Here is a 10,702-nt window from a genome sequence, read left to right on the forward strand (position 1 = left end):
GGTTATTTCAAAAAAGCTGAAATTGCTGTGGAAATACCAGCCCAGCAGTCTGTAGTAAATGGTCATAACTCTTTCCGCAGATGTTGAAATCACAAATGGTTTGAACTGCGGGAAACTATATTCAAAAGGCTATAACTTTTGTTTAGACATCATGTCACACCCTAATCCTGATAGGGTGTGATGGGCACCCGACCCCTTACCCGGAGCCGAGCGAATCCCGCCGGTTCTCGTTATGTTCATAATCTCACTGGACACTTAAATCATGAAATGAAATACATAATGAGAGCTCTTTTCAAAACATTCCTTTCATCATTCTCAAATCAAGTAAAATTTGTAATCATATGGAACTTGTAACATAAAGCGTAATGGCACGTCGGCTTGAAGAGCCGCTTACAAGACTGACATCCTATACACGTGACTCTGTCTGCAAAGTCTCTAACATCAATCAAGATACCATAGTCATGAATACTCCGACTCGGCAACACTCCAGAAGGAAATGGAGCTCGCCAATCCAGCTGGTCATCTCCCAGTAATGTCCTCTACTCATCTGTAAACCTGCGTGGCATGAAACGCAGCCCCCGAAGAATGGGGGTCAGTACGGAATATGTACTGAGCATGTAAGGCATGAAATACAGTTAGGTAGATCATAACTGAAATAGAGATTCCAGGAGACAAATATGTTAATCAAGAAATCATTGTACCTGTGCCTTACGAAACCAAATCATACATATCATTATCATATACCGTACCCGGCCCATTATGAGACTCGGTGCCATAATCATATCATCATATCATTTTATCATCATATACATATATATACCGTACCCGGCCCTCTAGTGAGGGACTCGGTGAATAAAGTCATCATATGCCATCATATCATCATATACATATACCATACCCGTCCCTCTAGTAAGGGACTCGGTGAATAAAGTCGTGTACACGTATGCCGTACCCGGCCCATCATGAGACTCGGTGTCATAATCATATATCACATCATCATAACATCATATACCGTACCCGGCCCTTTAGTAAGGGACTCGGTGAATAATGCAGTGACACTGTGCACGATAACATACCCGGCCCGGGACTCGGTGAAAGATGTAACAATGGTATGCACGAGCAGAGTAGTGAGAAACCATATGCATATAAATTAATTTTTTTTTAGGACTCAACAGATAAGTCCACTAATCGACACTTGAAGGATCATAAACACGTTTCGAGTTAATCCGAGTTAGCACAAGAAAGTTATGGATAATATTCATTTCAGAAACTTTTATGAACGTTTCAGAGCAATCCTAGACCGCCTATGGAAGTTAGGAACATCGTAAGCTTTGGAATTTCCAGAATTAAAATCATCATCATCATAATCGTCATAGAAACATTCTCATCTTTAACATCGTCATTCATATTGTAAAAACATGCCCGTTGTTGTTGTCATAAAATCTTATAGAATCATAATAATATTCTTATTTTTGACATCATCGTTGTCATTGAAAAACATATCCATCGTCATTATCATAAGAGCTCACATAATCACAACCTTTGGTTTGGAAAGTACGGATATTTTGAAAACATTTATGGGTTAAGAAAGAAATCATGCCTCGGAATTAAAGAATAGAGTTACCCCTGTTTCTATGCCCAGCCGAAATTCCAATTCAATAACCAACAACATCAACAACAATACCAATAGTATTAACATCATTTCCAATACCGACGTACGCTATAAAATAATCTACACACTATTTTCTAAATTTCTCAACCAACCAAATTTGCGATATAATTATTTAATAATTTCATTTCCGTAAAGGAGTCGAAATTCATATGAACAGCATCAATAACAACATCCTCCGCGTTTTACAAGTTAAATACATTTAATTTCATCCAAGATTCTTTTCAAATATCATTCCATAATTCACAACACCAACAACCGAATTTATCAGGCTATTTTCTCTGTTCAAATCCGTTAAAACCCTAAATAAACTCGTTAACAATGAAAAGGAACCTTATTCATACCTTAAGCATGCAGCCACCACGTTATCACCCTTCTCCTTGGTTGATTTTTAGCTCAAATTGAAGACAACGCATCGTACAACACTTTTCTCTTCATGGGCTTCGGAATTCGAGGCTCAGATTTTGGTCAAAATTAGTTTTTCTTCTCTCCAAGGCTCTTCTCTCTCTCTTTCCAGAATTTTATGGTGTTATTGGTCTGAAAAATGAGGAGAAAGGGCTGAAATTTCACTTAAATAGGCATGGGTCATGGGCCTAACCTGGTTGGGCTCGGATTGGGCCTAGCCCACTGACCTTTCTGCCTTAAAACGTCCGTATCTCCTTATCCCGACGTCACCTATGGACCCACGACCTATGGTTGGAAATATAATTCAATTATCTACAACTTTCATTCTGGGAGTTTCCCCAATTCCCAAATACTGATGGGGTTATGGCCTCCCGAAGCCAGATCACCCGACAACATAACTTAAAAATATTTATTTTGAGGGTTTCCACTTTGATTTGGCTCAAGGGTCCTTCTTGAGTTGTGCTTAACTTCATATATGTGATTCATATAACTTGTCACATGTCCCAAAAAAAATCTCGACATGTGGGCCCCACCTTAGCTTACGAATAATCCGACGTACAAAAATATGAAATATAATACCATCAACGTGAGTTTAAATTATGTTAGTGACAACATGATTGTCAATTTTGAGGAAGCACGTGTCACCCTCATGCTCTGAAAACGCGGGGTATAACATCCTCCCCCCTTTAAAACATTCGTCCTCGAATGTTGAGGTAGGGTTGGCTTCGAAGTAGATGTCGATATTCTTACCTGTATTTGCCCGTATCTACTTTACTTATTTGCAGTCTTACTTGCTCGTTAAAAACTGAACTTACCTGAATTATGCAATCTATTCTTCTTCCTTTGTGGTCAAAGTGTATGCCTGAACTCAAGGTCATCCCTTTTTCTTATTATTCATTTGTACACTAACTCTTTATACTTTATCGCTTTCATCGTCTCTTCAGTCTTCGTTGTTTACATTCTTGTATGCCCCTTTTCATGTCGTGCTTACCACATACTTTTATCTAGTTCGATCTCATTTTCTTTTTATTCAGAAATTCTTGTTCTCTTCAATCTCCACGTATCTTTCTACAAGTATCCCAAGCCTTTATCTCTTTGGAGTTGACTTATTCTTATTCTTACTTCCTTAAAGATAAGTTCAAGACTGGTCATATCCAGTGTCCTCTGCGTTCTATAGCGGCCGAATTAACCCTTGCGGTACCTTATTTTTCAACTAGTTTAACACTAAAATGTCTCGCTTAATTTCTCTTTCCTCCAATTAGACTTCCGGCACCTGGCTAGTTAACGGTAATTTTTGCACTTATGTCAAAAACATCTCAAACATCTTCTTTAACGATTTATTTCCTTCAGTTTACTCTTAAAGTTTCTGATCCTTATTTTGGCTAATAACTTAGGGGTGAATTCAGAAGTTTGTCGAGAAATAACCAAGATTCTTAATCATGCGGCGAATTCAAATCTTTTCATTCTTGCTTTTGTCTGTAACCTCCATTTGTCCCTTTTCCAATAAGATCCATCATATTGCTTGCTCCATGAGGTTTCATTGACACCCGATGGATCTAATCAAACGTGATATCCCTTGATCATTTCCTTTGGATTTCTCCTTTTACCTTTAACCTTTGCCGAGTATTGCTTAATAAGTCTTTCCCGTAGTTTGAGGCAATTGTCTGTCATTTCGATTTATCAATCAAGCGAATCTCTTAATTCTTTAAATGTCCATCTCCTTTAGTTATATCCTTGAATCCTTTTCCTATGGTCTTGTCTTCACGACTTCATCTTCCGTTGACTTAGTTCTTCCTATTTCGCAGCCCTCTATTTTTCTGCTAATTGGCAACTTTCTTATTTAGCTGCAGCGCTTTTCGTTGCTTGCTTCTCTAGTGATACTTTATATTCATATCATTTCATCTTCTTTTTAATACTTTTGTCGTACTTCTTAATTCCTTACAATGCCATCATAATTCCGCCAATGGTAGCGCCCAGATGGCTTGCAATAGCACTTCCTTGCTAATGACAGATCACTCTTATTAACTACCTTACCTCAGATTACTCATCCAAGGCGTCGAAAATACCATAGCTAAGGGATTTATATTCAAATGAGACTCAATTCGACCCATACAACAATCCTCAGCACCATTCTTATACTCTTGTATATAGTATTTTCTTATCATCATTGTTATCCCTCAGGACACAAGGGTATACTTACGACATACTATTCCACTATTCAAATTTTTTTTTTTCAAATCCTTGTATGAATCTTTCCTCCAACTTCTTCTCCTCTTATCTGAACGTCATTACAAAATAACTCATAAGTAGGAGGCTAATAGAGAGTTAACAAGATTCCATTCTTCGTCAAATATTTATTGTCGTTTCCACACTATTTTACTAGTCATTTCGTCCGGACGATCATTTATATGGTCCTTATGACATATACTCCCACGATTTGATACATAAACGGTGACCTATGATTTCATGACGCAGGAGGTGTTTTCCAAATCTCAGGTAGTACTGCCATCGTGCTATCCATAGGCATATTGCCTTTCTTCCTTTTGACAAGCATTGAGATTCCTATAAATATTCCTCTTTTAAAACTCTCCTTTCTTCCAACGTCGCGATTTTTCTTTAGTAATCCCGTCTGTCCTGATACTTATCCTTGGTTACTCGTAGGCGTTTCTCACCTCCTCCGTTACCTTTTTGGAGTATGCCTGCTGCATATTTACTTGCAACAAAATTTCTCCGGTACGAGTGATTCGAATCATAGCCCGGGACACAACGTATTGCTTGACAAAACTTATTTCCTTGATTCTTATAAACCTTTATTATCTTGTCATGCCTCCTTTCCCATGTCTGTTTCATAATATCTTGAATTTAGTCCAATTCCACTTTTCTTTTTTTCGAGTTGACTTCCCCTTTCATCATGCTTGCTATCAGTCCTGCCATTGCAAAACCTCTCTAGTCGTTTCCTCACTGTACTTTACTTACTTTGTATTGTAGTTCTTGCTACGTTCTCATTACATCCCAATCATAATCAACTTTATAGAGTACCATTTCTTGATCTCATTCGTAACACTGCTTATAAAATAGAATAAAGCTCGTGGAGTAAGCTTACTTAACCGGTAACTCTTTCTAATTGACCCTATTACACTTACCAAGTTATTCACATTCAGTACAAACCTTAGTATTCTATGCCCCTGTCCCCGTCACGCTGTTACTTCATTTTACTAGTAGACTCGTCGTATTTCCCTTGTAGTTATCCATCCCAATCAATCCTTTATTTATCTTTTTGATGCCACGGCCAAGTTTGTCTTCTCCTCCATGCACGTTTCTTACATTTCATTCTTCTCCTCTCGGTCTTTACGGAAGTTCTTGCCTCGTATCACTAATTTTCTAATCAATTGTGTCAACTCACCATCCTCGTTCTTTCCTCAATGAGTAATCGGTTTCCTACCGTCATTTAGTTAAAGTATCCTTCTTACTCCCATGGTTAGAGATTTCCAGTTACTCTGCTCCTAAATGCTCTCCTCTTCCTTCGACCAACCCATTAGTATACCTTTTCTACTTTCATCCTTAACCTTCCTTGGGTCTATTCCTCCTCGAGCACCTTTCTTCTCTTGTTATTTGTAGTATTGGCTCTGAAGTTCGTGAAATGTCCCTTTAAACGTGCAAATATGTTCTATTCTTAAGTCATCCTTTTGGAGAACTTCTCTATGTCCGAGGCGACCGTGTTAATTTGACCACACACTTATCCCTTCATATACCTTTCAAGGGTTGGAAATCTCTTGAAATCATCGCACGGTCTAACCATTCCTTCTCTTACTTCTCATTCCTCGTCATGGTCACTGTCCTCTTAATCCCACTTATTGAAATTCGTTCTCTGCTACCACACATTCCTCTTTATGTTCCATACTACCACACTTTAATCCTTTTTTTTACACGCCTACCTTCAAATTTTTACCCGGATGGCCTCCTGTCTCGTGCTTTGCCTGTCGTCTCTCTTGGAGGCCTTACTCACTCATATTTCTTACCTTTTCACTTTTTCCGACATTTTGATCTCCTTACCTTTCATTTATTCACTTTCTTTCTTTTCAAATTTTCTTTACCTTAGGACTTTGCAGTTCTAGCTTGTGAAGACGATAACATCAGCCTACCTGTTAACGTTCTTTTGTCGCTTGAACTTTATCACCCGGTTCGACCAATGCCTTCAATGTACCGCAACGCCGGTGGCTGGGATACATATACCCGCTGATATAGCCATGTATAGGATATCATACGCATTCATATATATATATATATACACATTTTCTAACGCCCCGCGTACAAGGTATTTCCAAACGCTATTCAAACTTACCTGATTCTAGAGCTGTGGTGTACCTTCTTTCTCTTCACCGGTCTAGTCCGCCTCGTCTTACGCGACCTCTTTAAGGTTTCTAACCGCTCCACATACTCTAACTTCCTTGAGGCTATTCTAGCTTCTCATTTATCTCTTATGTCTGAACTTATAGAACTTTTAGTACACTTCCCAGGGGGTCACCCATCCTAAGATTTCTCTCACCCCAGCACGCTTAACCTTAAAACTCTGATGAAATCTGATGCGTTAATGCTGGTATAATCGCATCCACCTCACCGCATGGCCTTCAGTACATAATCTAATGTAAGTTAAAGTCTTGACAGATTCCAAAACTTTCTCGTAGCGCATCTCTCTCCGAATTAGAGAGCGTCTCTTGCTCTTCCGATTTCACAATTACTTTTTTTTGCCCTTTTTAGTGCTCAATATTCATCTTTCGTCTGTATACATGATTACTTTCTGTCTTAAACTTCCAGATTTCCAATGGTAGCGAGCACATCTTGGTCGCTGTTACTTATAAATGCTCGGTTATCGGCCTCTTTGGGTTTCCGCTCGTCTCTATTGAATAACAATCTATAGCAAATGCACATACATACAAAATTCCAATAAGGGTTTATATATCATACCTCGAGGTGTACCTGATCCTTTAGCGATCTGCCCTGTTATATCTTCTTGTTTACCTTCCCCTTTGATTCTTCAGCTTTACACCTCAACCATACATGCAATACTCTTATCTTACCCGACATATATCCTTCGTGCCATTGCTTACCGTTGTCTTAATTCATTCAATTTTCCAGTTCACAAATTTATGACTGAACTCATCATCAAGATATTCATTTAATCAATTCCTCTACTTGTGCTTACACTGACTTACTTCTATGTCAATCGATCCATTATCATATATATATACATATTCTGATAACGTAGCCTCAACGAAGAGACTTACCTCTGCGACTTCCCATATCATCACCCACTTTCTCCCGTCGATACTGCGCTTCTGCTAAGATCAAAGGTTAGTATAAGGAATCTCATTTCCTATGACTTGGCTCTATCGTACGATCTTTGATGTGAAAGAACAGTAACCACCCTAGATGCCCCGTAGCCTCCTGTTTATAAATGTGGCGCGCTTCACACCATAAACAGGACTCTACTGGACACGACTTTGCAGACAACCCCTAGGACGAACTGCTCTGATACCACTTTGTCACACCCTAATCCTGATAGGGTGTGATGGGCACCCGACCCCTTACCCGGAGCCGAGCAAACCCCGCCGGTTCTCGTTATGTTCATAATCTCACTGGACTCTTAAATCATGAAATAAAATACATAATGAGATCTCTTTTCAAAACATTCCTTTCATCATTCTCAAATCAAGTAAAATTTGTAATCATATAGAACTTGTAACATAAAGCGTAATGGCACGTCGGCTTGCAGAACCGCTTACAAGACTGACATCCTATACACGTGACTCTGTCTGCAACGTCTCTAACATCAATCAAGATACCATAGTCATGAATACTCCGACTCGGCAACACTCCAGAAGGAAATGGAGCTCGCTAATCCAGCTGGTCATCTCCTAGTAATATCCTCTACTCATCTGTAAACCTGCTTGGCATGAAACGCAGCCCTCGAAGAATGGGGGTCAGTACGGAATATGTACTGAGCATGTAAGGCATGAAATACAGTTAGGTAGATCATAACTGAAATAGAGATTCCAGGAGACAAATATGTTAATCAAGAAATCACTGTACATGTGCCTTACGAAACCAAATCATACATATCATTATCATATACCGTACCCGGCCCATTATGGAACTCGGTGCCATAATCATATCATCATATCATCATATACATATATATACCGTACCCGGCCCTCTAGTGAAGGACTCAGTGAATAAAGTCATCATATGCCATCATATCATCATATACATATACCGTACCCGGCCCTCTAGTAAGGGACTCGGTGAATAAAGTCGTGTACACGTATGTCGTACCCGGCCCATCATGAGACTCCGTGTCATAATCATATATCACATCATCATAACATCATGTACCGTACCTGGCCCTTTAGTAAGGGACTCGGTGAATAATGCAGTGACACTGTGTACGATAACATACCCGGCCCGGGACTCGGTGAAAGATGTAACAACGGTATGTACAAGCAGAGTAGTGAGAAACCATATGCATATAAATCAATTTTTTTAGGACTCAACAGATAAGTCCACTAATCGACACTTGAAGGATCAAACACGTTTCGAGTCAATCCGAGTTAGCACAAGAAAGTTATGGACATTATTCATTTCAGAAACTTTTATGAACGTTTCAGAGCAATCCGAGACCGCCTATGGAAGTTAGGAACATCGTAAGCTTTGGAATTTACAGAATTAAAATCATCATCATCATAATCGTCATAGAAACATTCTCATCTTTAACATCGTCATTCATATTGTAAAAATATGCCCGTTGTTGTCATAAAAGCTTATAGAATCATAATAATATTCTTATTTTTGACATCATCGTTGTCATTGAAAAACATATCCATCGTCATTACCATAAGAGCTCACATAATCACAACCTTTGGTTTGGAAAGTACGGATATTTTGAAAACATTTATGGGTTAACAAGAAAGAAATCATGCCTCGGAATTAAAGAATAGAGTTACCCCAAGATGCGTGTCATACCTTACTTAGCTCTAGGACATGCCAAAGAAAGAAAGAGTAAGCCTTACATACCTGTTTGAATTCTTATTAGCTACGCTTATTCGTCCAAGCTCGCAAGTCTACATTTAAGAGGATTTACACAATCATTAGACCCACTATTACACGTTCGTCTTAGTCCTTCAAATAAATTCATTTATAATCTGCCAAAATTTCGGCAGCATCTCCCCTGTTTCTATGCCTAGCCGAAATTCCAATTCAATAACCAACAACATCAACAACAATACCAATAGTATTAACATAATTTCCAATACCGACGTATGCCATAAAACAGCCCGCACACTGTTTTCTAAATTTCTCAACCAACCAAATTTGCGATATAATTATTTAATAATTTTATTTCCGTAAAGGAGTCGAAATTCATATGAACAGCATCAATAACAACATTCTCCGCATTTTACAAGTTAAATACATTTATTTTCATCCAACATTCTTTTCAAATCTCATTCCATAATTCACAACACCAACAATCGAATTTATCAGGCTATTTTCTCCGTTCTAATCCGTTAAAACTCTAAATAAACTCGTTAACAATGAAAAGGAACCTTATTCATACCTTAAGCATGCAGCCACCACGTTATCACCCTTCTCCTTGGTTGAGTTTTAGCTCAAATTGAAGACAACGCAGCGTACAACACTTTTCTCTTCATGGGCTTCGGAATTCGGGGCTCAGATTTTGGTCAAAATTTGTTTTTCTTCTCTCCAAGGCTCTTCTCTCTCTCTTTCCAGAATTTTCTGGTGTTCTTGGTCTGAAAAATGAGGAGAAAGGGCCGAAATTTCACTTAAATAGGCATGGGTCATGGGCCTAACCCGGTTGGGCTCGGATTGGGCCTAGCCCACTGACCTTTCTGCCTTAAAACGTCCGTATCTCCTTATCCCGATGTCACCTATGGACCCACGACCAATGGTTGGAAATATAATTCAATTATCTACAACTTTCATTCTGGGAGTTTCCCCAAATTCCCAAATACTGATGGGGTTATGGCCTCCCGAAGCCAGATCACCCAACAGCATAACTTAAAAATATTTATTTGGAGGGTTTCCACTTTGATTTGGCTCAAGGGTCCTTCTTGAGTTGTGCTTAACTTCACATATGTGATTCATATAACTTTTCACATGTCCCAAAAAAAATCTCGACGTGTAGGCCCCACCTCAGCTTACGAATAATCCGACGTACAAAAATACGAAATATAATACCATCAACGTGAGTTTGAATTATGTTAGTGACAACATGATTGTCAATTTTGAGGAAGCACGTGTCACGCTAATGCTCTGAAAACGCGGGGTATAACACATCATCTCCAAATTCTTTATAGATTTAGAGAAATTCACTATTAAAGTATGACAAAACCACAATTCAGAACTTCTGAATTTCCTCCAAATGCGCCGAAACTCACTCGAAACCTTCCGAAGACAAATCAAATGTTCATTTCAGTGATAAACCACACTACGAACCTGCTCGGGCACTAAAAACACCGAACCGGGATCATCTTGACCCGATGTTGATTGTGGTCAACTCTAATTCCTTTACTTAACTATTTTTTCAACCAAAGGTCCAAATCACATCTGAGC

Source organism: Lycium barbarum, chromosome 2 (assembly GCF_019175385.1).
Source record: "Lycium barbarum isolate Lr01 chromosome 2, ASM1917538v2, whole genome shotgun sequence".
Lineage (NCBI taxonomy): Eukaryota > Viridiplantae > Streptophyta > Magnoliopsida > Solanales > Solanaceae > Lycium > Lycium barbarum.